We start from the raw sequence: 26,379 nt of genomic DNA, 5'->3' as shown, positions 1-26,379 counted from the left end.
CCCCTTCCATTCACATCAAGATTCATTTTCAATTCTCTTTATATACAGAAGATCAGTTTAGTATATATTAGGTAAAGATTTCAACAATTTGCCCCCATATAGCAACACAGAGTGAAAAAAATACTGTTGGAGTACTAGTTATAGCATTAAATAACAGTGTACAGCACATTAAAGACAGAGATCCTACATAATATTTTTTTAAAAAATTAATTAATTTTCTATGCCATTTCCAACTTGACACCAGGGTTTTTTTTTTTTTCATTTTCAATTATCTTTATATACAGAAGATCGATTCAGTATATAATTAGTAAAGATCTCACCAGTTTGTACCCACACAGAAACACAAAGTGTAAAAGATTACTGACGCCATGAACAGGAGTGTCAAATTGTTAAGTCAGCAACAGAAGTCAATGCAGCTGATTTTTACATGTTAACTTTTATATCCTGCAACATTGTTGACTTTTTGATTATTTCCAACAGTTTTTTTGGTTTAGGATTTCTTTTTTTTTTTTTAATCTTTTATTTAATGAATATAAATTTCCAAAGTACAGCTTATGGATTACAATGGCTTCTCCCCCTCCATAACTTCCCTCCCACCTGCAACCCTCCCCTTTCCCGCTCCCTCTCCCCTTCCATTCACATCAAGATTCATTTTCAATTCTCTTTATATACAGAAGATCAGTTTAGTGTATATTAAGTAAAGATTTCAACAGTTTGCCCTCACATAGCAACACCAAGTGAAAAATACTGTTGGAGTACTAGTTATAGCATTAAATCACAATGTACAGCACATTAAAGACAGAGATCCTACATGATATTTTTTTATGAATTGATTAATTTTCTATGCAATTTCCAATTTAACACCAAGTTTTTTTTTTTCATTTTCAATTATCTTTATATACAGAAGATTGATTCAGTATATACTAAGTAAAGATTTCATCAGTTTGCACCCACACAGAAACACAAGGTGTAAAAATACTGTTTCAGTACTAGTTATAGCATCACTTCACATTGGACAACACATTAAAGACAGATCCCACATGAGACATAAGTACACAGTGACTCCTGTTGTTGATTTAACAATTTGATACTCTTGTTTATGGCGTCAGTAATCTCCCTAGGCTCTAGTCATGAGTTGCCGAGGCTATGGAAGCTTTAGGGTTCGCCAACTTTGATCTTATTCCGACAGGGTTATAGTCAAAGTGGAAGTTCTCTCCTCCCTTCAGAGAAAGGTACCTCCTCCTTTGATGGCCCCATTCTTTCCATTGGGATCTCACTCACAGAGATCTTTCATTTAGGTCTTCTTTTTTTTTTTTTTTTTCCAAGAGTGTCTTGACTTTCCATGCCTAAAATACTCTCATGGGCTCTTCAGCCAGATCTGAATGCCTTAAGGGCTGATTCTGAGGCCAGAGTGCTATTTAGGACATCTGCCCTTCTATGAGTCTGCTGTGTATCCCACTTCCCATGTTGGATCGTTCTCTCCCTTTTTGGTTCTACCAGTTAGTATTAGCAGACACTAGTCTTGTTTGTGTGATCCCTTTGACTCTTAAACCTATCAGTATGATCAATTGTGAACTGAAGATGATCACTTGGACTAGTGAGATGGCCTTGGTACATGCCACCTTGATGGGATTGTAGGTTTAGGGTTTCTATATATTATATCATGTAATCTGCAAACGGGACACTTTTACCTTTTTTCTGATTTGAATTATTTATGTCTAGGTTAATAGATCTGGATAGGACTTCCAGTAATACAATGAGTAGAAGAAAAGAATGGACATCCTTGTCTTTTATTTTTAATTACTGATAATTTCTTTCTTTCCTTTTTTTTTTTTTTTAAAGATTTTATTCACTTATTTGAAAGGTAGAGTCACAGACAGTGAAAGGGAGAGACAGAAAAGTCTTCCGTCGGCTGGTTCACTCCCCAAATGGCTGCAATGGCTGGAGCTGGGCTGATCCCAAGGCAGGAGGCAGGAGCTGCTTCTGGGTCTCCCACATGGGTGCAGGGGTCCAAGCACTTGGGCCATCTTCTGCTTTCCCAGGCCATAGCAAAGGGCTCAATTGGAAGAGGAGCAGCCAGACACAAACTGGCGCCCATATGGGATGCCAGTGCCACAGGCAAAGGCTTAGCCCACTATGCCACAGTGTGGCCCCATCCTTGTCTTTTTTTGTGATTTTTTAAAGGAAAAGCTTTCAGCTTTTCGCTAGTGTGGTATTAGCTGTGGGCTTATCATAGATGGCCTTTATTGAGTTGAAACACATTCCTTCCATAGTTTGTTTGTGGACAACTTTTTACCATGAAAGGATGTTGGATTTTACCAAATGTCTTTTTTTTTTTTTTTTAGATTTATTTTACTTATTTGAAAGACAGAGTTACAGAGAGAAGTAGAGATAGAGAAGTCTTCCATCTGCTGGTTCAGTCCCCAATTGGCCGCAACAGTTGGAGCTGCACCGATCCGAAGCCAGGAGCCAGGAGCTTCTTATGGGTCTCCCATGTGGGTGCAGGGGCCCAAGGATTTGGGCCATCTTCTACTGCTATCCCAGGCCATAGCAGAGAGCTTGATTGGAAATGGAGCAGCTGGGACACAATCTGGCGTCCATATGGGATGCTGGTGCTGCAGGCAGCGGCTTTACCTGCTATGCCACAGCACCGGCCTCAGTATTAGTTCTTTAAATGTTTGATAGCAGTGAAGCCATCAGTTTTGGTGCTTTTCTTGGGAGACTTTTTATCATAGATTCAATCCCCTGACATGTTATTAGTCTTTAGATTTTCTGTTTCTTCATGATTCAGTCTTGGTAGGTTATATGTCTATGAATTTTTTCATTTCTTCTAGAGTATCCAGGTTTCTTTTTTTTTTTCTTTTTAAGCATATTTTCATTTCTGTTTAAGCCAGGTATACTGTGGGACAGATAAAATGTTATTTAACAAAATAAAAAGCATGGTCCACATTTTTCACTTTAATACATTTCAGAATACAAAGTTAACAATATTCTCAATTTTTTTTCAAATCCACATATTTTTATCTGAAATACAATAATTTTTACATAAACAGTTCCTGCAACAAAACCAACATATTAGAATGGTTTAAATTGTTTTTTTAAATAGTTGTAGTACAGCCAATTTTCCTGAACAACCTACCAGAATTCATCCAAGAATATAATATTGATAAGTAAACTTAAATATAACTTGGGCCAAACATTCACGATTAAAGGACTGACTTGATTTAAACCTAAACCAAAAGTGATTTTTGAAAGTATATTTTAAAAATATCCTGTCAATCACTGTTTACACATTCCTTTATGCTTTCACACACAGGTTCCAGAAGTTACTCTTTTCTGTACTTCTGTAGATCTTTGTGTTGGGTCAGCTCTCATCTTCTCTTTCACTCCAATTCTTTGCATTAACCTGTGCCATTTGTCTAGCTAAGGACCTTCTTTAGCTGAAATTACAGTTTCTTCATTGTTTGCCTTTGCAGATGTGTTCACTGACTCAAGTGGTTCCGATGTTCTTTGTCTTTCCTTCTCTTTGAGTTTGTGTTTTCTTTCCAGTGATGTTTCAGAACTACAGGGCTTCTCTTGGTTCCTTGCTTTGCTTTTTCAAAGTTTCTTATTTTATTGGCTCTTTCCTTGTCAAGAAAGCCATTCTTTCCCCAGGCTTTTGGATTGCTTTCCATCTCTATTTTTTTCTGAATACTGAACACTTATCTTGTTTTTCCCTATTTGTATTTATTACTTTTTTTTTTAAAGATTTTATTTATTTATTTGAGAGGTAGAGTTACAGACAGTGAGAGAGAGAGACAGACAGAAAGATCTTCCTTTCATTGGTTCACTCCCCAAATGGCCTCAATGGCTAGAGCTACGCCTATCCAATGCCAGGAGCCAGGTGCTTCTTCCTGGTCTCCCGTGCAGATTCAGGGACCCAGGGACTTGGGCCATCTTCTACTGCTTTCCCAGGCCACAGCAGAGAGCTGGATCGAAAGTGGAGCAACTGGGACTAGAACTGGTGCCCATATGGGATGCCGGCGCCGCAGACGGAGGATTAACCTAGTGTGCCACAGTGCCGGCCCCTATCACTATTTTCATATATTTCCTTACTTTTCTATGTTCGTTTTTTGCTTTGCTTGTTCTTCCTGCTTGCCTCCCTTTTCATTGCGTCAGTCATGATTACTTCATTGTCTATCTCTTTCTTTTTCTCTTGAGGAATATTTCTCCTTGTTTGTCTCTTTGCCATTCTCTGTCATTTCTTTCTCTTTGGTTCCTTCCCCTTAGTTTATTTTCCTTTTCATGCCTCTTCCAATGGGAATCTTTGACTAGTTTCTTTGTGCCTGTGAAAATCTTTCTTGTATCTTGGAAGATGGTCATAAAACTCCAGTGCTGGGGCTGGCTCTGTGACATAGCAGATTATGCTGCTGCCTGCAGAGCTAGCATTCTATATGGGTGCTGGTTTGAGTCCCGGCTGTTGCACTTCTGATGCAGCTCCCTGCTAATGTGCCTGGGAAAGCAGTAGAAGATGGCCCAAATTCTTGTGCCCCTGTACTCATATGGGAGACCTGAAAGAAACTCCAGGCTTCTGATTGGCCCAGCTCCAGCCACTGTGGCCGTCTGGGGAATACACCAGCAGATGGAATATCTGTCTGTCTGTCTCTTCCTCTATCTCTGTAAGGCTACATTTCAAATAAATAAATAAATATTTAGAGGGGGGAAAAAAAAACACAAAACTTCAGCTCTACAGCCAGACACTAAGGAAATCTCCAGCCAGGAAGGCAAATGATGCCAGTGGCAATGTTAAAAAGAAGAACTTCAAGGATAAAAAGCCCAAGAAGGGGAAGCCCTACTGCAGCCAAAACCATCTTCATGAGAGGGATTGGCAGGTACAGCTGGTCTGCTATGCATTCCAAAAATGCCCTATACCACAGGAAGTATGGCGCTCCCAAATCCAGGATTGAAAAGAAAAAGGAGAATGTTTTTGCTGCTGTCACAAAACCAGTTGATGGTGACAAGAATGGTGACACCAGGGTGTTTAAGCTTGATACTGTCCCACTGAAGATGTGTGTGTGTGTCTCTCTCTCTCTCTCTCTCAAGATCTATTTGTTTATTTGAAAGGCAGAGGCAGAGAGAGAGAGAGAGAGGGAGGGAGGAGACGAGACAGAGAGGTTTCTATCCACTGGCAGGTGCAGGGACCCAAGCACTTGGACCTTCTACTGCTTTCCCAGGCCATAGCAGAGGGCTGGATTGGAAGTGGAGTAGCTGGGACAAGAACCAGTGCCCATATGGGAGACCTGGAAGAAGCTTCTGGCTCCTGGGTTTGGATTGGCCCAGCTGTGACCATTGCGGCCATTTGGGGAGTGAACCAGCAGATGGAAGATTCATTCTCTTTTTCTCTCTGTCTGCCTCTATGTGACTCTGGCTTTCAAATAAACAAATCTTAAACAAAAAAACCCCTGAGAAAACGGAGTGGTGCAAGGTTGATCAGAAAGCTGTGGATTTGTAAATATTACCAAAAATCAAGGCTGTTCCACAGCTCCAGGGCTATCTGTGATCTGTTTTTGCTCTAATGAATTAAATTTACCCTCAAAAATTGGTGTTCTGAATTTCGTAGGAGAATCTCATTAAATAACTAAAAACTCCTTGTGGGGAAAATAAATGTATTTTTTGGTAATGAGTCATTGTAATTGCCTTTTTGTTGATCTTCACTTTTATCATGTCCTCTTGACTTGGAACTTTTTGTGTGGTATTTGGCACCATGCCCTCTTTTTTTTATTCATTTATTTTTAATTAGTGCACATGTGCTCTTGTCTGCTGGTTTACTCCCCAAATGCCTGCAATAGCCTGGGCTAGGTCAGGCTGAACCCAGTAGTCCAGAACTCAATTTGGGTTTTCCACATGCTTGGCAGGAACTCAGTTACTTGAGCCATCACTGTTATCTCTCAGGGTCCACATTGTCAAGAAACTGGAATCGGAAGTCAGAGCAGATATCAAACCCAGGAACTCTGATGTGGGATGCGGGCATCTTAACAACTAAGCCCAAGAGGTCTTTGTAGACCGTGTAACTGTTCATTCTATGCCAAACTGTCGGTTAACTAATTTGTTACTGTCAATATTGCCAAAGGCAGAAGGTGCCACAAGATAGGAGAAAGGACAAATCCAGTATTATTTGGGGTGTAACTTAATGGGACAGAAGCATGGGCTCACGTGGCTCTGAGACATATGGATCTCCACCTCCATGCTCTCTTTGTTTGCTAGATGACCATGAGTGGGTTTGATTCCTGTGATGCATGCATTCTTGGAGATCTGTGTAACCTTTTCTCGTCTGTAGTTCACTTAATTTTCTTCCTTTTCATCATCTTCTCTGCTGTTTGTATCAAAGTGACTGTCTGCATCTGGGTTTTTCCTCTACTTTCACAGAAGTTTGGAGAATGCATTTCTTCTATGCTATTCTGTCCTCTGAACTTACTTCATGGGAGTAACCCCTTGACTTCTCTTCCTGTATCCCAGACCTGGCATATAGGTACCTCCTCTTCAACAACTACTTGTTAATAGGTGCCTATAAAATCCATAAGATCTTTTGCTTGATTATATCCAAATGAGCTTCCAGTGCAGCAGCTATCTTTTCTTTCTTCCTCCTCAGTTGTGTTTTGCAATTTTTTCTTAAGATCAAATGTCACAAATTTCTTTTTATTATCAAATTCTCCCTTTGCCATTTCTCGCTGTATCTGTATTTTCTTTTCCATCCTGTTTTCTGATTTCAACTTTTATTTACTTTTAAAGATTTATTTATTTATTTGAAAGAGTTAGAAGGAAGGAGAGACAGAGAGAAATCTTTATTTGCTGGATCTCTCCCCAAATGGTTGCAATGACCAGGTCTGCGTCAGGCAGAAGCTGGGAGCAAGGAACTTCTTCCCAGTCTCTGACGTGGGTACAGGGACCCTGGGACTGGGACCATCTTTGCTGCTTTGCCAGGCACATTAGCTGAGAGCTGGATCAGAAGTGGAGTAGCCGGGACTTAAACCAGCACCCATATGGGATGCTGGTGCTGCAGGTGGTGTCTTAACCTGCTGTACCATGACACTGGCCCCTCACTGCTTTTAGTAACTTGTAAATATACTTGGGCTTTTGATCTTTACCCAGGAGCAATTTGGGATTACTTTCTTCCTTCCTTTTCTGCATTTCATCATTAATACTGTCATACTCAACACAAGGGGGAATTTTCTGCAAGGGCCTTCTGAATTTCCAGTTTGATCTGGCCTGTTAGCAGCTTCCCTTTGAAGGCTTTCATTATGGTTTTTTTTTTTTTTTTTTTTTTTGACAGGCAGAGTGGACAGTGAGAGACAGACAGAGAGAAAGGTCTTCCTTTTGCCGTTGGTTCACCCTCCAATGGCCGCCGCGGTAGCGCGCTGCGGCCGGTGCACCGCGCTGTTCCGATGGCAGGAGCCAGGTGCTTCTCCTGGTCTCCCATGGGGTGCAGGGCCCAAGCACTTGGGCCATCCTCCACTGCACTCCCTGGCCACAGCAGAGAGCTGGCCTGGAAGAGGGGCAACCGGGACAGGATCGGTGCCCCGACCGGGACTAGAACCCGGTGTGCCGGCGCCGCAAGGTGGAGGATTAGCCTGTTGAGCCACGGCGCCGGCCGAAGGCTTTCATTATGGTCTCATCGTCATCGTCGTCAGAATCATTCCCAAACAGTGATGGTTTTTGCAAAACTGGGTGCATCTGCTGTGTTTTCTTTAGCAACATAAAGCCCAATACTGCCTGCCTGGAATTACCGTCTTGCTTTGCTGAACACCGGATGTGGCCCAGAGTATCCAGTTTTTTGGTATATACTTGTTGATGGTAGCTCTGTTGTAATGCTTTGTATTTGAGTATTTTTTTTTAAGATTTATTTATTTGAAAGGCAGAGTTACGAAGGGAGAGACGGATCTTCAAACCGCTGGTTCACTCCCCAAATGGCCACAGTGGCTGGAGGTGAGCTATTTAAAGCCAGGAGCCAGGAGCTTGTTCTGGGTCTCCCAAGTGGGTAGAGAGTAGAAGTAAGAAATTAAAAGATAAGTTTATTTTGGAACAAAAACATTAGAATCTGTGCTTTGTTTTTCTGTAATACACATTTTCCATGAATTTTTTGAAGACCCTGCTTATATCTGTACTTCAGTTTTCTTTATGGCCAATTATTATTTTCTTTAATGAATATAGCAAGTTTTTAGGCTATCAAGTAGCTATTTGTTTTATCAGTTAGTGGAAATTCTTTTCAGCCATTTTTTGAGTAAGACTGCTATGAATGTTTTTGAGTGTACAGTTTTTTGTGTCCAGTTTTTTTAGTTGTCTTGGGTATATACTTGAGCATATATATGTATATAGTATAGGAAATGCCAAACTGTTCCAAGGGTGGCTACACCATTTTCTGTCTGTACCAGCTTCTGATTTCTGTCTTTTCTTCAAACCCATTCTGTTGGGTATGAAATAGTATCTTATTGTTATTTTGATTTGCACTTCCTTAACAACTGATGTTACTGAGCATTTTTCTTTTATTTTGCTATTGGTAATTTATATATATTTTTTATTTTTTATTTACTTTTTATATTTGACAGAGAGACAGAAAGGTCTTCTTCCATCGCCTCACCCCTCAAATGGCTGCTATGGCTGGAGCTATGCCAATTTGAAGCCAGGAGCCAGGTGCTTCCTCCTGGTCTCCCATGTGGGTGCAGGGCCCAAGCACTTGGGCCATCCTCCACTGCCCTCCCGGGTCACAGCAGAGAGCTGGACCGGAAGAGGGGCAGCCGGAACTAGAACCCAGTGCCCATATGGGATGCCGGCGCCGCAGGCGGAGGATTAACCAAGTGAGCCATGGCGCCGGCCTTGTAATTTATATATTTTTGAAGAAATATTGAATCAAAACATTTGACCATTTTTATTTTTTAAACTTATTTTGTATTTTTATTTATAAGAGAGGAAGGGGTCAGGGGAGTGGGAGGAGATGGAGCTCCCATCTGATTTTTTTTTTTTTTTTTTAAAGACTTACTTATTTATTTTGAAAGTTACAGAGAGGGAGAAACAGAGATCTTCCATTTCCTGGTTCACTCTCCAGATGGCCACAATGGCCAGCACTGGGCCAGGCCAGAGCCAGGAGCCGTGAGCTTCCTCCTGGTCTCCCACGTGGGTAGCAGGGGCCCAGGCACTTGGGCCATCCTCTGTTGCACCCTCCCAGGACACCAGCAGGGAGATAGATCAGAAGTGGAGCAGCCAGGACATGAACTGGTGCTTACATGGCATGCTGACAGGTGGCAGCTTTACTGACTGATGCTAATGCCAGCCTCCATCTGGTTTTTACTTAATACCCACAAAGACCAGGATGGGACTAGAGCCAGGAACTCCTCTGGGTCCTCCTTGTGAGTGGTATGAACCCAGTCATTTGAGCCTCACTGCTATCCCTCAGGGTCTGCATTAGGAAGCTGGAGTAGGATATTGAATACAGGTATTCTGTAGTGGGATGTGGGTGTCTTAATCAGTGCCTTAATCACTATGCTCAACTTTTACCTATTTTTAAATCAGATTATCTTCTCCTCCTTCCTTTGCACCTTTACAGAATTCTTCATTGTAAGTAAGAAATTTGTTGCCTTTTAAAGTATTTTGAAATCTAAAGGCTCTTTGGAAGCTTTAATGTCTTAACCATTTTTATTCTGTTCACTTTCTCTAGCCATTTCCATTTGAAACATTGGGGAGACTTTGATGTTCCTGTTTCATCTTTTATTTGAGCTGCTAATTAATTTCAGTGCACATGATACAGGAAAGAAATAGCTATGAAGGATATTTCTGCCTTGAATATAAAATCCCCACGGTTGTACCCTCAGAAGGAAGTACTTTTATATGTTTTGGGTTTTATCCCCATTTCACTTGCTTCCCAGAAAGCCTTTTCTTTCCCCAGGCAGAAGCTTCTGGCTTCCTTTATATATACATATAAATACTTCACTTGAATTTAATTATCACTTCATGGATCATCTCTGTCTTAGCTCATTTCAGTAATATGGTTTGCTTGTGAGCTACTTCAGTTCAGAAAAAAATTTTTGAAGTTTATTATCCTTTACATAAAACATTATCCTTTGCGTAGAACATTTAAATTTTTCAGACTTTTAAGTTTTCCAGGGAAACTTATTTTTTTAACTTTAAGTTTTTAACAATTATGTAAGTTTTAAAATATGTAACAACATTATTGAGATACAATTCATATACCTATCATGTTTTTAACTTTTTAAAAAAATTTAAAGTATACAAATTTTATATATACAGATTTAGAAACAGTGATACTTCTCACCCTACCCTCTTCCCTGTCCATGCTTCTACCCTTCCTCCTCTATCTCCTATTCCCACTCTTAATTTTTACAAAGATCTATTTTATTAAAAAAATTACTTTCACTTTACTTGAAAGACAGAGCAAGAGAGATCTTTATTCTGTTGGTTCATTTCAAAATGCCCTCAACTAACAGGGCTAGGTCAGAATGAAGCCAGGAACCTGGAACTCTCCACGGGTCTCAGGGGCCCAGGTACTTGAGCCATCATATGCTGCCTCTCAGGATGTTCATTAGCAAGAAATTAAGATTAGAAGTAGGGGCCGGCGTCGTGACTCAGTAGACTAATCCTCCGCCTGCGGCGCTGGCACACCGGGTTCTAGTCCTGGTCGGGGTGCCGGATTCTGTCCCTGTTGCTCCTCTTCCTGTCCAGCTCTCTGCTGTGGCCCGGGAGTGAGTGGAGGATGGCCCAGGTCCTTGGGACCTGTACCCGCATGGGAGACCAGGAGAAGCACCTGGCTCCTGGCTTTGGATCAGCGTGGTGCGCCAGCCGCAGCACGCCAGCCGCAGTGGCCATTGGGGGGTGAACCAACGGAAAAGGAAGACTTTTCTCTCTTTCTCTCTCACTGTGCACTCTGCCTGTCCAAAAAAAAAAAAAGATTAGAAGTAGGGTAGTCAGGTTATAAACGAAGCACTCTGGCAAGTGATGTATGCATTTCGAGTGGGGACTTAAGTGCTGTCCTTGTTCCTAACTTCCTAAATGGTTTATTGTTGCTGTTGAATTTTTTTACTTTAGACATTTTTTATTTATTTGAAATAGAGAAAGAAAGACAGATCTTCCATCTACTGGCTCACTCTCCAAATGGCTGCAACAGTAGGGCTGAAACTAGGAGCCAGAAATTCAACCCAAGTCTTTCACTTGGGTTGCAGGAATCTCTCCCAGACTTGGGGTTGTCCCTTTATAGGGTAGAAGGTGGATCCCTAATTGAATATACAAATAGAGTGCGGTTTGGAGTAGGACTGCTGTATACATTGGGTTTTCCAGGAGCAAGTTACAGCATCTCCACATGGGCCAGTGGCATACATGTCATCTTGTGTATGAGTGAAAGTGATGCCCAGGTGCATATTGGGGAATGGGCATGCTGAGCCTGCAGCCATGCTGGATTAGCGTGGAAGTGGGTGGGGTTTATGTTGTGCAGGGCTGCAGCAGAAAGGCTGCTGGAAGTCTTTGAATTCCTCTTTACTAGTTCCCTGACTGCCCACAAGTACTTGAGCCATCACCTGCTCCCTCCTAGGGTGCCTATTTGCAAGAAACTGGAATGAGGAGCAGAGCTGGCACTTGAACTCAGGCAACCCACTGTGAGACGTGGATTGGCATCTTTAATTGCTGTGCTAAAAACCTTCCCTCATTATTTAACTTCTTAAATCATACTTTTTTTTGTAGCTTTTAAATTTTAACTCATTAACTTCAAAATCATATAATGTAAGAAAGCTTGGAATGGAAAAGAAAATAATCCATATATCCTTCTATGTGCAATTTTTAAAAAATTTATTTGAAAGGTAGAGATACAGAGAGGGAGAGGCAGAGAGAGAAAGAGAGAGAGTGAGTTGTGTCATCCTCTGGTTCACTCCTCAGATGGCCACAATGGCCGGAGCTGAGCCGATCCAAAGCCAGGAGCCAGGAGCTACTTCAGGTCTCCCACACGGATGCAAGGTCCCAAGGACTTGGGCCGTCTTCTATACTGCTTTGCCAGGCCATAGCAGAGAGCTGGATCAGAAGTGGAGCAGTCGGAACTCTAACCAGAGCCCATATGGGTATGCTGGCACTGCAGGTGGTTACTTTACCACTATACCACAGTGCCGGCCCCTCCATGCATGTTTTATGTTTACATATTTTCAGTTTTTTTGTTTTCAGTTGATATATTAAATAATTTTATCTATTTGTACAAGGAATGCAAATTCAAATAAGAATGGTTCTGTCCTTATCTACTGAACAAGTGACTGTATTAGGAGAAAATGAAGAAGGAAGATGACAGCAGCAGCACAAAATACCCATTTTCCCAAACATTATAAAACATAAAGCAACTGGGATATCAAATCAAAAGTGCCCGTGGTGGTTGGAATGCATTTGTTGCTAGTTGGGGCCTAGCCTTTAAGGGCACAACAGCTTTTTTTTTTTTTTTTTTTTGACAGGCAGAGTGGACAGTGAGAGAAAGAGAGACAGAGAGAAAGGTCTTCCTTTTGCCGTTGGTTCACCCTCCAATGGCCGCCACAGCCGGCCGCACTGATCCGAAGCCAAGAGCCAGATGCTTCTCCTGGTCTCCCATGGGGTGCAGGGCCCAAGCACTTGGGCCATCCTCCACTGCCGTCCCGGGCCATAGCAGAGAGCTGGCCTGGAAGAGGGGCAACCGGGACAGAATTCGGCACCCTGACTGGGACTAGAACCCGGTGTGCCGGCGCCGCTAGGCAGAGGATTAACCTGTTGAGCCATGGCACCGCCCACAAGGCACAGCAGCTTTTAATTTTGTTCCGAGAAAGCGGTGTCTAAGTAGTCCAACTATGGTGGGACCACTGTGCTGTGAGAAAACCTATGCTAGTCACATGGAAGTGAGAGGGAGAGATGCACGGATGCACCAGATGCGTGAGGGGAGCCCTCTTCTGCTGTCTGGACCAGCCTACCTGTTAGCTGAATGCAGCAGAGTGAGTGATTTTGTGTGATATACTACATTGGAGCAGTTGAAAACTTCGTAAATTCCTGACCCCTTCAAAGTGAAATTATTTTTAGCTACTAAGATTTGGACGGCTTTCTTAGCAGCAATAATAATTTTATAACAGTTAAAATGACTTTCAAGTATAGAGACTGCCTTCAACATAGTGTAAGGACTATTGTTCCCATTGAACTTCTCTGAAATCTAATAGCATACTCTAAATAACCAAAATTTGGAGAAACAAATGTAAAGAATAGTGATGAGTATTAGAACTTGGATTAAATGGTGGTTATAAAGGAGAGTATGGTACATAATGACTATATGTTTTGACAAGGAACTAGAGTTCAGCTCTAAGAAATGTAGAGAGGGTCTGGTATCATAGTGTAGCCAGTAAAATTGCTATGTGCGATGCCAGCATACCATATGGGTACCAGTTTGTGTCCCAACTGCTGTACTTTCGATCCAGCTCCTTGCTAATGGCCTGGGAAAGGCAGTGGAAGATGGTCCAAGTCTTTGGGCCCCTGCCACCAACGTTTGAGACCTGGAAGAAGCTCATGGCTCAATGCTGGCTATTGTGGCCATCTGGAGAGTAAACCAGTGGATGGAAGATCTCTCTGTCTCTCCCTCTTTGTAGCTCTTTCAAATAAATAAATATTAAAAAAAATGTAGGAAGAACATAGGCAAAATATTAAACTATCATCTGTCTCTCTATATATTTGAATACCCCACTGTATTTAAGAAATTCACTTTTAAATGTTCCCCTAGACAACTCTGAGTTCGCTAGTGAATTCTAAACATTTGAAGATGAAATAGCCCAATAATATGTTCTTTCAGAACATAGAGAAGAAATCAAATGCTTCTCACTTCATGTTAGACGATCATATTAGAGGCTGGTGTTGTGGTATAGCAGGTTAAGCCTCCGCCTGCAATGCAGGCATCCCATGTGGGCACTGATTCAAGCCATGGCTGCTTCACATCTTTTTTTTTTTTTTTGACAGGCAGAGTGGATAGTGAGAGAGAGACAGAGAGAAAGGTCTTCCTTTTTGCCGTTGGTTCACCCTCCAATGGCCGCTGCGGCCGGCGCATCTCGCTGATCCGAAGCCAGGAGCCAAGTGCTTCTCCTGGTCTCCCATGGGGTGCAGGGCCCAAGCACTTGGGCCATCCTCCACTGCCGTCCCAGGCATAGCAGAGAGCTGGCCTGGAAGAGGGGCAACCGGGACAGAATCCGGCACCCTGACCAGGACTAGAACCTGGTGTGCCGGCGCCGCAAGGCGGAGGATTAGCCTGTTAAGCCACGGCGCCGGCCTGCTTCACTTCTGATCCAGCTCCCTGCTAATGTTCCTGGGAAAACAGCAAAAGATAGCCCAAGCTCTTGGATCCCTGTACCCCTGTGGGAGACCCAGAAGAAGCTCTGGGCTCCTGGCTCAGCCTGGGCTGTTGCAGCCATTTGGGGAGTGAACCAGCAAATGGATGATCTCTTTCTCTTCTCTTCACTCTGTAACTCTGCCTTTCAGATAAATAAAAAAATCTTTAAAAAAGAGAAATAAAAATAACCCTGATATTAAAACCTAATAAGTACAGGAAAAAGTTACAGAACTATAATCCTAATTAATTCAGATGAAAAAATTTCTTAACTAAATATGTAACCAGTCAAATCCAGAAAACAAAAGAAAATTCCAGTTATTAGATTTTTATTCTTTATCTTTTGTGTGTCTGCTTTACTGCTAAGGTTTGTATTTTCATGTGTTTTCATGATGATAGTTATTTCACCCTTTATAAATATTTATTTGAAAAGCAGAGTTACAGCAAGAGATGGGGATGGACAAAAAGAGAAAGTTTCCAACTACTGGTTCACTCCCAAAATGGCTGCAGTGGCTGGAGCTGGGCCAGGCCAAAGCCAGGAGCTTGGAACTTAATCTGGATCTCTTACATGAATGACAGGGGCCAATCACTTGGGCTATCCATCTTTTGCTTTTCCAGGCACATTAGCAAGAAGCTGGATCAGTAGTGCAGCAGCCAGGTCTCAAGGCAGTTAGGCAGTAGCTTAACTCACTGTACCACAACATTGGCACCATCATTTCACCCCTATTTAGAATTCTCTCAGGCATTTCTCTTAATGTTTAGCTGGTGATGATTTTCTTAAGTTTTTGCATGTCATGAAAATTATTTCTCCTGCACTTCTGCAGAATAGATTTGCTGGATGTAGTATTTTTGGCTGGCAAATTTTTTTTTTCATTCAGGGCTTTGAGTATTTCATCCTGTTTTCTCCTGGTCTATAAAATTCTGGCCAAGAAAACTGCTGATATAATGGAGATTCTCTTAAAAGTAATGTAACATATTTTTTTCCCTAGCGTCTAAAGTTTACTTTAGTTTGATTTATTTATTTTAAATAAAATCAGATATGTTTTATTCCAACCCCCAATAAACCTTTTATTTAAGAAATACAAACTTCATGCATTTCATAAGAACAACTTTAGGAATATAGTGATTCTTCCCACCATACCTGTGCCCTCCTATTCTCCTGCGGTATGGGGTGGGGGGTGGGGGGTGGGGGGTGGGCATTCCCAGTCCCATTCTCCACTAAGAGCCATTTTCATTTAACTTTTTTTCTTTTTATTTCTTTTATTTATTTATTTATTTGAAAGTCAAAATTACAGAGAGAGGAGAGGCAGAGAGAGAGAGGTCCTCTGTCCTCTGGTTCACTCTCCAATTGGCTGCAATGGCTGGAGCTGCGCCAATCCGAAGCCAGGAGCTTCTTCTGGGTCTCCCACGTGGGTGCAGGGGCCCAAGGACTTGGGCTATCTTCCACTGCTATCCCAGGCCATAGCAGAGAGCTGGATGGGAAGTGGAGCAGCTGAGTCTTGAACCAGTACCCTTATGGGATGCTGGCGCTTCAGGCCAGGGCTTTAACCCACTGCACCACAGCGCCGGGTTCTTTATTTAACTTTATACACAGGAGACCAACTCTGTACTAAGAATTCAACAATTTACATGGAAAAAAATACAAACAACAAAAACCTGTTCCTCAACAATCCAGACAAGGGCTGTTTAAAGTCATTGCTTTTTTTTTTTTTAAGATTTTTTTTTTTTTTACTTGAAAGAGTTATACACACACACACATTGTGGGGAGGGGAGTGTCTTCCATCCACTGGTTCACTGCAACAGCTGGAGCTGCGCCAGTCTGAAGCCAGGAGCCTCCTCTGGGTCTTCCCATGTGTGTGCAGGGGCCCATGGACTTGGGCCATCTTCTGCTTTCCCAGGCCATAGCAGAGAGCTGGATCGGAATTGGAGCAGCTGGGACTTGAACTGGCGCCCATATGGGATGCCAGCACTGCAGGCGGTAGCTTTACCTGCTGTGCCACAGTGCCGGCCTCAGTCATTGCATCTTAAAGTTAGTGCACAGTGGCTCTTGCTATTTTTTTTTTTTAAGATTTAATTATTTGACAGGTAGAGTTACAGACAGTGAGAAAGACAGCAAGAAAGGTCTTCTTTCTGTTGGTTCACTCCCCAAATGGCTGCAACGACCAGAGCTACGCCATTCCGAAGCCAGGAGCCAGGTGCTTCCTTCTGGTCTCCCATGTGGGTGCAGGGGCCCAGGCACTTGGGCCATCCTCCACTGCCCTCCCAGGCTATAGCAGAGAGCTTGGACTGGAAGAGGAGCAACCAGGACTAGAACCCAGCACCCTTATGGAATGCCAGCGCGGCAGGCGGAGGATTAACCAAGTGAGCCACGGCACCAGTCCCTGACTCTCACTAATTTAACAACACTCTTATGTATAAAATCAGTGATCCCCTGAGGCTCTTGATGTGAGTTGCCTAGGCTATGGAAGAATCCACAAACTACTTCAGTATTTAGACAAGGCCATAAGCAAAGTAGAAGTTCTCTCCTCCCTTCAGAGAAAAGTACCTCTTTCTTTGATGACCACTTCTTTCCACTGGGTTCTCACTCACCGAGGTCATTTTTTTGCTATAGTGTCTTGGATTTCCATGCCTGAAATGCTCTCATGTGTTTTTCAGCCTGACCAGAATGTCTTAAAGGCTGATTTTGAAGTCAGAGTGCTACTTAAAGTGATTATAATTCTATGAGTGTACTGTGTGGACTGCTCCCATGTTGGAGCATTCACTCCTTTTTAATTCTATTATTATTATTACCAGACCCTTAATCCTACCCACATGATCACTTTAACACTTAAATGGTATTTTTACCACCCATCTGAAGGTGATTTGGGGTCCCATGGCAAGTGTTTAAACTGTATATTTAGAAGTATGTCCATAGGAATGTATGCAGAACTACAAGCTTTACAGTTAGAAGCTTCATTGTGGACCTGTCTGTGAGGCCCACACTGTAGGGATGGTGGGGTGACAGCGTTCTTCAACAAGAAACACCAGAGGCTGGCACCACGGCTCAATAGGCTAATCCTCCGCCTGCGGCGCCGGCACACTGGGTTCTAGTCCCGGTTGCTCCTCTTCCTGTCCAGCTCTCTGCTGTGGCCCGGGAGTGCAGTGGAGGATGGCCCAAGTGCTTGGGCCCTGCACCCCATGGGAGACCAGGAGAAGCTCCTGGCTTTGGATCAGCGCGGTGTGCTAGCTGCAGCGTGCCAGCTGCAATGGCCATTGGGGGGTGAACCAATGGAAAAAGGAAGACCTTTCTGTCTCTCTCTCTCTCACTGTGCACTCTGCCTGTCAAAAAACAAAAAAACAAAGAGACAAATTTTGGTGAACTTATCCGTTTATTAACAGTCAGGCACAGGCTTTTATGGGGCAGGCAAAAGGGGAGTAGCTAGTTCAAGGCAACACTAATTCTATAGACTAAAACCGATACTGGTGCCTCTGGGCTTCTCCAATCGGCTTGATGGTCATGTAGCCTGTGACCCGGGTGGTCCTTAGGGGACTGGGCCATACCTGGGAGCTGTTATCTGGTTGACAATTATAAGGCCCTTCAACAGGAAGTAGGGGTGGAGGAAATGTGCTTGGGGTCCCTGCCACTTGCCATCAGCTAGGTCATGTGTGGCTGTCAGTGTGCCTGTGCCTCTGACCAGGTTTTCTCCTGGTGTGCCATGCCCTCTTAACTTTCCTGCATGGGCTAGGCAGGCAGTTTCCCAGTCAGGCACTGGATCACCTACAATACATAATTAGAATTTTTTTTTTTTTATTTGACAGGTAGAGTCATAGACAGAGAGAGAAAGGTCTTCCTTCCGTTGGTTCACTCCCCAAATGGCTGCAACGGCCAGCGCTGCACCTATCTGAAGCCAGAAGCCGGGTGCTTCCTCCTGGTCTCCCATGTGGGTGCAGGGGCCCAAGCACTTGGGCCATCCTCCACTGCCTTCCTGGGCCACAGCAGAGAGCTTGGACTGGAAGAGGAGCAACCGGGACTAGAACCCGGTGCCCATATGGGATGCCGGCCCCGCAGGTGGAGGATTAACTAAATGAGCCACAGTGCCGGCCCCTCATAATTAGAACTTTGGGAACATGGTGAATCTTTCCACCATGCCACCCTCCCAGCCATACTCTCAACCCCTCTTCTTCCTCCATCTCTTATTCCCACTCTTATTTTTTACTGAGATCTACTTTCAGTTGACTTTATACACATATGTGTAACTGCATGTTAAGTAAAAGGTTCAAAAAATAGTATTAAAAAAAAACCTCTTCTTCGACAGTTGAGAAAAGGGCTGTTCAAGTCATTCCTTCTCAAAGTGTCACTTTCACTTCTGCAGATTGCCTTTTAGATGCTCCATTAGTTATCTCAGGTCAAAGAGAACATATTTCTTTTTCTTGTTTTTTTGTCTGACTATAATTTCCTGCGATTTATCTTCTAAGTTGGATATTCTTTCTTATGCTTTACTGATTCTGTTGTTAAGGCTTTCCACTGCATTTTTTATTTGTTGTATTGAATTCTTTTCCAAGATTTCATTTTAAGATCTCAATTTTGTTGGAGAAGTTTTCTGTCATGTCATGTACAGATTTCATTACTTTGTGCATTTGCTTCTGATTACTTGTAAGTAATCCCATGATTAATTTTTTGAATTCCATTTCTGGGATTTCTTCAGTTTCATCATCTTTACAACCTAGTATTGAATCTAGTGTTCCTTATTCTTATTCTTGAATTGGTGCATTTATTATTCGGCATTTGTGGCGATGTTCATTGGTTTCTCTCTCTTTTTTTTTTTTTGCTGTGGTGGCTTTAATCTTTGGACTCTGTGTGGATTAGTGGAGTATCTGCTTTCAAGGAATACCTAGAGCTGTGTGGTGGGTTTGGCCAGGGAGCTGTCTTCAGTGCTCCAGGGTCAAGGGAATGTTAAGGTGACACCCAGGTTGGGTGTGGGTAAATCTTTTTTTTAATCAGAGGGCAGGTTCTGTTCTATTGGCCTAGACTCAACTCATTTCCTTTCCTCAAAGGAGACCAGTGCTGGGCCCTAACGCCGGTGGCTATAATATTCATCCACACTTCCACAAGGACCACATAAAGGATCTGTGCAGTTCTTAGTGTAAGCAGATTCCCCTGCAATGTCCCTCACCAGAGAACCAGGGAGCCCTGAGCATGTGGAGCCTGCCCCAGTGACTGCCCAAAGTACCAGCCACACTGTGAGCCTTCCCACACAGCCTCAATGTTTTCACGGTCCTGGCACGCAAGCCTCCCATCAATTCTCCCCACCAGACTCAGGAGTCTCCACTAGGTTGGTTGCTGGGTACAGACATGAGCTGGCGCACCTGTTATGTATGTCCAAAATGGTACCTGCTCTGTATCAGCTTGTTGCAGGATGCCGTTGTGGAGTGAACAGGGAGAGAGAAATGTGCCTCCCCTTTTCTTCCCCTCCTCTAGTTTGGCAGGTACACTATCCCCCTCAGGGCTCCAAGCCACACCTGGGGTCTTCCCTTGCAGCCTCAATATTTTCGCAGTCCTGGCACACAAACCTCCCACAGTCACAAGCACCCAGCTCCCTGTCAGTTCTCCCTGCCAGACTCAGGAGTCTGCTCAGCTGGCTGCTGGGCGCAGACATGAACTGGCACAGCTGGATGTAACCCATTTCTCTTGCTGTTTTTAGAGTTTTTTCTCTTAGACTTTTGAGATTTTTATTTATTTTATTTGAAAGGCAGAGTTACAAGGACACAGAGAGAGATCAGTCTTCATCTGTTGATTCACTCACCAAGTGAAAACAGCCAGGGCTGGGTCAGGCTGAAACCAGGAGCCTGGAACTCCCTTCTGGGTTTCCAGGGTGGGTGACAGAGGCCCAAGTCCTTGGGGCCTCTTCTTTTGCTTTTCCATGCACATTAGCAGGGAGCTGGGTTGGAGCCACCAGGACATGAACCTGGAGCTCATGTGATGCCAGTGTCATAGGCTGTGGCTTAACCTGTCATGTCACAACTGCAGTCCCTCTCTGTTTTTTAAAGACAGATTGACTATAACATACCTAGGAGAAGATACTTTTGGTCCTATATATTTGGGGTCTGTAGTGGTCTTTATTTTTAAACTACAATGAAGTACCTGAGAGGTTACTCAAGAAGAGAAAGAGAACAGGTTTATTCTAACTTACATTTTGTGAGTTCACAGTCCAGGGTCATGCAAGCCTTACTGGTTTGGTCTCCGGAAATGGCATTTTTTGCTTGAAGAGTCCCAGAGCATCAGATGTCAAGAGGGAGCATATGTGTCTGTCTCTCTTTTATAAAGCCATTATTTGATCATAAGGGCTTCATCCCCACAACTTAATCCAACCTAATCATTTCCCAAAGATTTTACCTCTAACAGCATAATTGGATTAAGTTTCCATTCTGTTAATAACATTAACTTTGTAGACTTTGAAGTTTAAATTTATTAGTTCTGCAGCTAAATCTTGTTCAAACTATAGCAGGATCCTAGGGCCTTCCTGGACCTAGGTTTTTATATCTTTCCCATGATTTAGAAAGTGTTCAACAATTACTTCATTTGAATAGTATCTCCGTGCCTTTTCCCTTGTCTTCTATGCTGGAATATTCAGAATAGAATACTTTGGTCTTAGTGGGTTGTTTCAAAGCACCTGTCTTCAATTTTAGAAATTCTTTGTTCTGCTGGCTCACTTTTGCTGTGAGGCTCTCAAGTTTATTTTTTGTCTCATTTATTGAGTTCTTTAGCTTTAATAATTCTGATTTTTTTAAAGATTTATTCATTCATTCATTCATTCACTGAAAGAGTTACAGAGAGAGAGGGAGAAATAGAGAGGTCTTCCATCCGCTGGTTCACTCCGCAAATAGCTACATTGGCTGGAACTGGGCCGGTCTAGAGCCAGGAGCTTGTACCGGGTCCCCCACGAGTTTGCAGGGGCCCAAGCACTTAGATTATCCTCCACTGCTTTCCCAGGTCATCAACAGGGAGCTGGATTGGAAGTGGAGCAGCTGAGACTTGAACTGGGATGCCAGCACTGCAAGTGGATGCTTAAGCTAGTACGCCACAGTGCTGGCCCCATTCTGGTTTTTCAAATGGTCTCCATCTGAATTTCTCATTCATATCACGAATAGTCTTCCTAATGACAATGAGTATCTGTATTCTTTTGCATCTCATTAAGTTTCTTTAAATTTACTCTATTGAATTCTTTGTCAAACAGTTTGTCAATTTCCATTTCCTTTTGGTCTGTTGATAGAGAGTTATGGTGTTACTTCTTAGGAGGCATCATGTTACTTTTTTTTTCCCCCATGCTTCTTGTACTCCAATGTTAGCTTTTAGGCATCTAGTGAGCTCATTGTTTTTTACCTATTTTATAGGGTGATTTTCATAGTAAAAGACTTTGGTTGGCAGTGTGTCCTAGGGTGTTTGTTAGATATTCTGTAGATATTCTGTATTGGTATTGTTTTCAGTTGGGTTCTGTAGTATAGTGTTCATATAGCTTCTTTAGTTATAATCAACATTGATAATATCAGTGGATATCTCAGTGGCCTAGGCTACAGGGGCTGTGGGATTGCACTACCATTTTAGATGCAGCTCCTTTAGGTTGGAGTGGATGCATTGGCAGCTCCTATGTGCGTTGCGTACAGCTCTGGGCATGGGGATCCCATTAGGTTTTGATGGCTGTATGAGTGTGCGGCACCATGCCTGATAGCAGAATGGGTTATACCTGTCAGTGTCAGAGGTCACTTCATTGGGTCTCTGGGGACTGACTTGCTCAGGAAGATTTGTGCTGACACGGGGTTGGGGGATAAGGCCAGTCACTGGCTGTTCATGGCCTCAGTGTGCCAGTCTTCTCGGAATAAGTTATTCAGCTGTTTCTTGGGGCCACTGGAGGGTGGGCACGGCTGCCTAATTGCTTCCTGATGCAACTGAGTAGTCAGTTGTTTCCTAGAGTTCTGTGTTGGTGGACAGGTCCATTTATCTGCTCTCCTGGGCCTCTGTTGGCTGTGCCACTCAGGATTGGTTGTTCTGAGAGGGAGTAGGTGGGACCTCTCACCTACTTCCCAGCAGGAGGGTGGTTGGGGCTGCCAAACTGTTTTCTGGGGCTTTCTGCAGGCTGTGTCATATTAGCTTTGCCACCCAATTTCTTCCTGGGCTATGCAAAGGTAGGCCAGGCCTTCTAACTCTGAGTGTTGGGTGTGTAGAGCTGCTGAGAGCAGCTGCTTGGCAGGATCCTGGGTGAGAAGATCCTTGGTGGAAGATGGTGAAGAGAGGCTGGGGTCTTTCTCAAGGCAGTGCAGTGGTGTGGTAACCCTGGAGCTCCCCTAACTGAGGTCTGCAGTAGTAAATGCTTCAGATGTCTGTAGTATTCATGGGGACTAATGGGACCTCCTGCTTACCTTTCCCCTCCTGATCAGAGCCCCTCTGGTTCAGGGTTGATCTTTAAAGATAATGGCAGATCCTGTGTTCTTGATTGCTTTTTTAGAAGGCCATCTCATTGCTTTGCAGTATTTAGTCCTGTGCTTGCTTTCCTGACTCATTCCCCAGGGGAGTGGCATATTCCAACTCCTTGTGTTGCCTGAGGTTGAAGGAGGGGTGCTGGAAGCAGTCCCTTGACTGCCTGGCTACCACAGTTATAGAGCCTCAGTCCCTGGGTACTGGCTTGGGGCAGGGTCTGTGGGATTCTGTCCCACAGGAGTTTTAATGTGGTGAGACTTGTATTAGGGCAAGGAGTTAATTCCCTTCATTTTTCCAAGTGGGAAGTATCCTTTTCCGTGCTGTGCAGTTTGAAGTTGGGGGTAGGGTGATATGGACAATTCTTTCCTTTCTGCCTTCTTTAATGAGTCTTGTCTTACACTAAAACCAAGCACTGTAGTCTCTTACCTGGCTTCTCTAGCTCTTGTAAAGATAGAATTGTAGCCGGCGCCGCGGCTCACTAGGCTAATCCTCCGCCTTGCGGCACCGGCACACCGGGTTCTAGTCCTGGTCGGGGCACTGGATTCTGTCCCGGTTGCCCCTCTTCCAGGCCAGCTCTCTGCTGTGGCCAGGGAGTGCAGTGGAGGATGGCCCAAGTGCTTGGGCCCTGCACCCGCATGGGAGACCAGGAGAAGCACCTGGCTCCTGCCATCGGATCAGCGCGCTGCGCCGGCCGCAGTGCGCCAGCCGCAGCGGCCATTGGAGGGTGAACCAACGGCAAAAGGAAGACCTTTCTCTCTGTCTCTCTCTCTCACTGTCCACTCTGCCTGTCAAAAAAAAAAAAAAAAATTGTATGTGAAGCTGTTCACATTGCTGTCTTTGTGGAGAGACAGTTAGAGGATCTTACTCAGCTGCCATCTTGCTCTGTCTCCTGGGATGGATCCAGCAACCATATTTTTGATTGTAGTGTTGGTTTTGTTAATCAAATAATGCATTCTGTGTATTTTGCAGCAAGGCAAATGAATAGTTCTACGTGATTCTAATTCTGCTATTCCATATCTTTTAGAGCCAGGAGTCTCTGTGGAAATAGTATATAGATGTGAAATAGGAGGTTAAATAAACACTCTGTGCTTCTGATTTTTCACTGGAAATACCAATATGAACTTGTGAGATTTTAATTTTAAAATAGTACATACCTTATATACATATATATTTTTGTACATATGTATATGCATAATGTTAATCAGAATATTTTATATATATTATCAAAAAAGCAAATGCATATTTATGTGATATTTTAATTCTGACATTTCCTAGCTTTGTCCCAGAAATGAGCAAACCTGGTTCCCAGAATGTGGTTTTGAAATGCTGCTTCCTACTAAAAGAAACCAAGGCTTCTTTGAGAAATCTTTGATTCCAGGTTTGGGGCATTAAATGTATAAAATGATCATGGAGCATTTTTTTTATACAGATATCAAGGAAGCTAAAAATGACTACTAGGAACTCAGGTACCCACTTAAGATGCTGTAGGGTGACTAGCTATTTCAGTTTTAGCACGGAAAGTCCTGAATCCTGGGAAACCTGTCAGTTTTAAGGGAAGTGGTTCAGTTGGTCACCCAGAGCTTTCCACAGGGACAATTTGAGCATCAGTAAGAATAGGAGATAAAATGAATCGACATTGCTTATTGTATTTAAATCTGAGCTCATAATGATGGGAAAAAAAATCTCATTCATCACTGGTGGATATTAGTAAAGCATTTCTTCATTTTGAAAACTGATACATGAAGGACAGAGAAGTATTGCTTTCTTGTATGCACAGTTTTCCTGGGTAAACAAATAGTAAGTACATGAGATAAAGGTTATTTTTGTAGAGAAATTTTGTGTGCTAATAATAATATGAAACGGTAGAATTAGAATATTAGCATTTTGCAGCCACTTAGGTTTTAATGGATTTTGACGTTGAGTATCAGTGGCTGATATCATTTGGTGATGGTATATTTTTATATGAATCTTAGCAAAAATATTGAACCTGAATCTGATAAGGGTACCTATATCCAACTACTGAGTTACAAGATGTAGAGAAGACAGAGGAACTTGTTAAGCTACATTATGGGAATATGGTCGACAAAACCCAGTGTGTAGCAAACTTCAGGATAGATGAACCAACATAGTCAATAAACTGCAAAGAAAAAAAATCATGAAAATGCTACAGATTAAGCAAAGATACAGTTAAATCCTAACACTTTATGCATTTTGGTGATAAAAACTTAAATAGGGGCTGGTGTTGTGGCGTAGTGTAAAGCTTGTGATGCTGGCGTTCCATATGAGCACTGGTTTGTGTCCTAGCTACTCCACTTCTGATACAGCTCCCTGCTAATGGCTTGGGAAAGCAGTGGAAGATTGCCCAGGATGTCTGGGCCCCAACTACCACATGGGAAACGTGGTGGAAGTTCCTGGATCTTGGTTTCAGCTTGGCCAGCACTGGCTGTTATGGCCATCAGGGGAATGAACCAGTGGATGGAAGGTCTCTGTCTCTCTGTGGCTCTGACTTTCAAAATAATTAAATAATATTTTTAAAAAGGAATTTATAAAAAATATATTAAAGAAAGGAAGTGATTACCAGAAAAGTCAGCATAGTAATTTCTTCTGATTGTGGTTGGGGAGCAGCAGGGGTGGAGGATGATGTAATTGAGAGAGGATTACATGGAGGGCGTTTGCTGGGGGCTGACGTTTTTTCTCTTGAGCTGTGTGCTGGTTCCAAGTTCATTTAGCAGTGCATCTCTGAATGTAGTTTTCCATGCTTATATAGTGTTTACCTTAAAGTCTAAAATAAAAATAAGGAAAGGAAATTGATTGGAGGGAGGAAACTAAATTGTGATATGCTACAAGTTTTTACCTTATAGATTAACTGAGACTTATTGATTGAGGATTTTATTAATACGTTGCTACTATTCTCAGATTTAGCATAATCTGTAAGTGGAGAGCTACTAAAGTTTATTAAAAAGAGGGCTTGAGTGCTGAAAACTGGATTTCTTAAGAAGGTAAACCTAGCATGGTGGGTATTAGTGAGAGACTGGAAAGCAATGAGGAGATCTCTGTATTATGGCAAAGGTGATGCTTGGATGCTTATATTAATAAAGATGAAATGACAACTGCTGTGTTATGTAATAGGACAGTTAATATCTGGTTATGGACTTAAATGTGATTGCTAAAAATAAAAACATTAGAAATAAACTCAAAGATGTTATGTTTGAGGACATATCCTTTGGTGGATAACATTGCAGAATTCCGGAAAGATGATTGTGGGTGATTAAGATAGAGTATGACTTAGTGTTTTTCCTTATGAGTTTATAGAGATGTGAAGATGACTTTTCAGTGTTATTCTTCTTTATCTTTTAGAGTTTAAGTTATACATGTATTATTCAGGAAATAATTAACATTTATTTAAAAGATAAAGATGCCCCCCCAAATCTTTAATTTTCAGGGGACACTTATTTGGCATTTTTTTTAAACTATTCTTTTTTTTATTTAATTATTTCAAACTATAGTTACTCTGAAAAACAGTAAATATTTCATCATGGATTGCCTTACATTTTGTAAACGTGTGTATATTTGTGTTTGT

General features: G+C 42.6%; 1 protein-coding gene and 2 pseudogenes across 2 annotated transcripts in view; 1 reads left to right on the top strand and 2 right to left on the bottom strand.

Annotated features, from left to right (window-relative positions):
- COG5 (component of oligomeric golgi complex 5) overlaps nucleotides 1-26,379 on the top strand; it is a 375,810-nt gene that overhangs the window by 17,052 nt on the left and 332,379 nt on the right. The gene's annotated exons all lie outside the window — the stretch shown is intronic.
- On the bottom strand, nucleotides 3,365-4,395 carry LOC133761838 (nuclear speckle splicing regulatory protein 1-like; annotated as a pseudogene).
- LOC133760980 (nuclear speckle splicing regulatory protein 1-like) lies at nucleotides 6,428-22,467 on the bottom strand (annotated as a pseudogene).

The sequence above is a fragment of the Lepus europaeus genome, chromosome 1 (genome assembly GCF_033115175.1).
Source record: "Lepus europaeus isolate LE1 chromosome 1, mLepTim1.pri, whole genome shotgun sequence".
Classification (NCBI taxonomy): domain Eukaryota; kingdom Metazoa; phylum Chordata; class Mammalia; order Lagomorpha; family Leporidae; genus Lepus; species Lepus europaeus.
Note: the sequence above shows the minus strand (reverse complement) of the source record. Positions and strands in the feature narration are given on the sequence as shown.